Source organism: Crinia signifera, chromosome 11 (genome assembly GCF_055691185.1).
Source record: "Crinia signifera chromosome 11, ASM5569118v1, whole genome shotgun sequence".
Lineage (NCBI taxonomy): Eukaryota > Metazoa > Chordata > Amphibia > Anura > Myobatrachidae > Crinia > Crinia signifera.
The window spans coordinates 122,691,185-122,696,183 of NC_139227.1; the positions used below are offsets into that span (position 1 = coordinate 122,691,185).

Below are 4,999 nucleotides of genomic sequence, written 5' to 3' on the forward strand. Positions count from 1 at the left end.
GAATGGCCGGCATGATCCCGGGACCGAATTCCCGGCATTTTCTGGTGTGAAAGGGGTATGAGTTGCAGAATTGCACTGAAAACTTGGGCCAAATGTAATAGGGTGAGAGTTTCAGAAAGTGAGAGATTTTGGGAGAGTTTTCCCATGTTTTTTAAAGCAGCAATCAATTACACTGCAAAACCAGATTGATTTTGCCATGTAATTGATTGCTGCTTTAAAAAACATGGGAAAACTCTCCCAAAATCTCTCACTTTCTGAAACTCTCACCCTATTACATTTGGCCCAAGGTGTGTTGATGATACATAGGCCCCATTATACCCTATGGCTACAGCACCCGGCTACATAACTGCAGGTAATACAATAATAACACAGGCCTCACCCACCGGCTCAGGATTGGCCAATAGAGCATCGGGTCCTCCCCTCTCAGCACGTGGTTGGGCACTAGGTGACTCAGGGCCGCCCCCCGACTGACGGGATTGGAGGAGGGGTGTCCTGCCCGTGCTCCGTTACACCCGGTCCCGGTCATGATGTCTGGCTGGTGGTGTCAGTGTCAGTGAGAGACGGAGCACCGGGGGCGGCGGGAGAGAGCGGAGACCCCCGTGCTGTACACACTCCGGGCTTCCTGACGGTAAGGGGGCGTGCCGGGGACCGTGTGTAGGCCGCGCCGCCTGAGTTGTGTGGTTGCCATGGTGACCTGAGCTGCTGGCAGCGCGTGCCATGTGATTCCCGGGCACGCAGACACATGCGGCTCCCGTGCACACATATGTGGTGCGTTATATCATGTACTGTGTAGCACATGTATGACTCGGTGTGTTTTGTATATGATCAGTGTTACTGTAGTTTACATGCATGTGTGCATCAGGTGTGTTCTGTGCAGGACCCATGTTACCGTGTGCTGTGGGTTCCATGCATGCTCTATGTGTGCAGCAAATGTGTTCTGCATGGGGCCAATGTTATTCTGTGCTGTTCTGTACGGGACCCATGTTAATGTGTGCTGTGGGTTCCATGCATGTTCTGTGTGCACAGCATATGTGTTCTGCATGGGACCCATGTTCCTGTGCTGTGGTTCACATGCATGTTTTATGTGTACATCTATTATTTTGTGTGGAACCCATTGTACTTGGGTTGCATGCATGCAGCAGGTGTGTTCTATACTGTGTGGGGTCCTTGTTACTGTATTCTGTAGGTCACACGTATGTTCTATGTGTGCATCAGGTATGTGCTGCGGGTTACATGCATGGATTCTGGGTGGGACCTATAAGTAATGTGTGATACATTTATGTTCTATATGGGACCCTTGCATGTTATCTGTAGGCTTCATGTATGTTCTATGTGTGTTTGGTGTATGTTTGGTATGTTCCATGTCGTATCCGGTTGACGGGTCTACCATGTCTAGATCGACCACACTTAGTCGACCCATCTAGTTAGAAGCCTAAAGATAATTAACTGCGCCTAGATCGATAGTACCGGAAGTTAGACGCCAGCGGCGGGCGCTTGGTCGAAAAAACTGACATGAGTTTTTCACGTTTTTTTTTTTTTGCCCAATGTCCGAGGTCGACTTGGTTCATACTTAACTATCCAAGTGGACATATTTTGAAATAGTACTAGTTTGCCCCAGGGGACACCTGTGACAATCCACACCAAAAAAACATGAAAAACTCTTGTCGACCATGTTCCCGTTGCTCTAACGCTGGCGCCTATCTTCCATTGCTATAGATCTAGACGTGGTTGACTATCTTAAGGCGTCTAACTACATGGGTATAACTAAGGGTGGTTGACCGGAACATGCTCGATTCAGACAGCTTCAATCCGCTGTAACAGGTTTCAGGACCCCCCGGTGAGGAAAGCATGTCACTATTCCTGTGGTGTTACCCTGATCTGTGAGAGTATGTACTGCGTGCACATGTGAGCCAACTGCGGGGCAACTACTGTATGCAACGTGCTTTACTTACCACTATTATTATTACTTCTGTATTATTATAAAGGCCCAATATACTGTATTACACTGTGCTGTCCATTTAGCCGGAGAAACCTCCATGCACCCTGACACCATCTCACTCACCATGTCCCAGGTGCCACGGTTGTAAGATTGCTTTTGAGGTGGGTGTGATCATATCCCTCCACTTACCTGATGATACCAGGTGGTAGTGTATGTGTCATGTTATCCCCCCCCCCCCCCCCCCACAGGTGTCAGGTGAGAACAGATTGCTCCCACCACTAATGATGAGATAGTTTCACTCTCCCTTTCTTTACTTTCAGGATAATAACAGGTGTGAACCCCCCTCCCATTTACCTTGCCAGGTAATCCCTCGCTGGTTAGGTGTGACACACCGACGGTCAGGATACTGATGGTCAATATCGACAGCAGAATCCTGGGTGCCAGTATTTTGACGAGGGAGGAGGGGCGCAGTTATAAAAAAGCCCCTTCCGGGCTTGGTGGCTCACTTTGCTTGGGAGTGGACACCCACAAAATCAAATAGCCCTGTTGTTCGGAATTGCGACTCTCAAGCAGTTGAACAGTCGGGGTTTCGGATGGCAAGTTATCCATCACCCATCCCTGGTGTCAGGTGGTCTGTCTCTAATACCCCTTTCACATCGCACAAAGAACCCTGGTCCAACCAGGGCCAAGGCAATTCTAGCCGTGGTAAAAGAAGGGTTATTCCCGGGTTGGACCCGGGTTGTTGGGCAGTGTGAATGGGTAATCAGGGTCAAGCTTCACCTGAGTCCCATTCACATTATAGAGAGGAGACAGCGTCCGCTCCAAGCGCTGCCTCCTCCCCCGATACTGCCCTGCCCCCTTTTTAATGTCAGACACCCAGAAGTGTCACTGTGGGGGACTATCATCGCAAATGCCGGGTTCCCCGGACGGACCCGCGTCGAAATCCCAGGTGCGACCTGGCATTTGCTATGTGAAATATATATCCCCAGCCAGGTGAGCCCACTCTTTGGTGGTCCGCAACCTTCCCTGATGATCACGCCCCCTTTACATGCAGCAACGCCCCCTCTACCCATGACCAAACCCCCTGTACAGTTTTTATAGCACATTACCTGTACCTCTTCCCTTTTATGGGATTCACCTAAATATTGTTACAATAGTGCGGTTATCACATTCAATTGTTCGGGGGGGGGGGGGGGGATGGTGTTGTGTAGTTTCCATAGAGACCAGTAAGGTTTGATCCATTGTAGGTTATAGTTTATACTACTAGTGAATGCATATTTGCAATACAGTATGTTTGCAGATCTCGTCTGGGGGGGTCATAGGGTTTCCCTGTAGCATTACTTTCCTGGCCAAGTAATGTTGTTTGATCATTAGTAACAATAAAAATTAACTGTGCTTATTCCACCGGGTGCCTGTGTAAACACATCTTGCAGGACAGGACCGCTAGGACTCGGCTGGTGACTGTGATTAGTGACATTCCTGTGATGCATAGGTCCGGCAGCAGTGCTACAGATACGAGCGAGGCCTCACCGCTTTCCCTGTACTGCAGGGCCGGATTAAGGTTTGCGGGGGCCCTGGACAACACAAGGTTTGTGGGCCCCCCCTCACTTCGAGCGGTTTGGAAGACTCCCCCCCCCCTCTCCACAGTCCACACACACAGACACCCCCCCCCCCCCCTGGAACGGTACCTTGTGGGGATCGGTGCTGCGCTGTGTCCCTACGGCGGATGTGAGGTCAGCAGCGGGGTCCCTGCGGCCGATGGGAACTACTAGTTCCCATCGGCCGCGGGACCCCGCAGCGGAACTCACATACACCGCAGGGACACGCTGCCTGGCACCCACCCGCCACCGCCGCAGCAGTGGTGTAGTGGGTGTGGGGGCCCTAGAATGTGTGGGGGGGTCCCGGGGAGATCGGACCTGTCACCCCATGGGCAATCCGCCACTGCTGTACTGGACCAGTGAGATATAGCCGCCAGAATGACATACCCCTGCGTGGACTACTGATTTATGCAAACCCATTAATACACCACTTAGTAAAGATTGATGAATACAAATTTAAATATTCCACGCATAGAATAACCAGGGACGGAGTACAGAAAATAGCAGGTACAAAAGGTACCCAGCTAGGCAGCCATTTTGTGGCGCGCTACATAGGTAACCCTGTTACCTAAAGATGAAGGGCCTCTCAGCCAGCGCTGGGAATCGCCAGAGAGGCAGAGGGCTCCGTTGGAACGTGGTGCGCAAACGCCCCCTTCTGGCGGGTGAGGTGCGATCAGGGAGATTGCTAGTCTCTGCAGAGAGTCAGGGAGACGGTTACTATTTCGGGGTGTCTCCTGCAGAATGTAGGATGGGGGGCCTTGATGAGATAAGGGCAGAGGGTTTTTGCTATCCATCTATAATGAGCAGAACTTGCCTTAATATTATCCTTTGTTTATATGGCGCCACAAGAGATCCGCAGCGCCCAATTACAGAGTACACAAATTAATAAGCAAAACAGGAAACAGTGACTTACAGCTGAATACAATAGAGGACAAGTACAGGGCACATAACCAACGCTGCGTTAGAAGATGACACAAGGTGGTAGAAAAGGAAAAAGCACATGAGGGAAGGAGGGCCCTGCTTTTCGAAGCTTGCCTTCTAAAGTGGAGAGACAGACAGACAGGGGTGACATGTGGGGTAGATAGTGAGCATGGATGGTAAGATGAGAGTTGGCTGGTGAATAAGTGGGTCTTGAGAGCCCATTTTGTAGAGGGACGGAGAGTCTGAGAGAGGGAGAGAAAGGGAGCAGCACGTGGAAAGTCCTATCTATATATTAATATAGTAGGGGCAGGCAGCAATAATAGGTTCCCTATCGCCAATCCCGGCCACCCTGAGCCGTCACTTTCAGCGTACACTTCTATGTGTGTTTTATTTGGCCAGTCTTCAGGAAACCTTTCCACTAATTACTGTTTGTTGAAATTGTCAGTCTGGAGTTACGGTGTGTGTGTGTGTTGTGTGGTGTGAAGTGTTGCGGAATGTTAATTACCAGGTCTGACAGTTAGAGTACACAGTGATTCAGTAA

General features: G+C 50.3%; 1 protein-coding gene across 2 annotated transcripts in view; it reads left to right on the forward strand.

The window, feature by feature from the left end:
* Window positions 1-445: 445 nt before the first annotated feature.
* The window catches only part of STK33 (serine/threonine kinase 33), a 71,132-nt gene continuing 66,578 nt past the window's right edge, over window positions 446-4,999 (forward strand). For both annotated transcript variants that reach the window (XM_083164642.1, XM_083164643.1), the window contains exon 1: window positions 446-628. The gene's annotated coding sequence lies outside the window, so the exon portion shown is untranslated. The remainder of the gene's footprint in view (window positions 629-4,999) is intronic.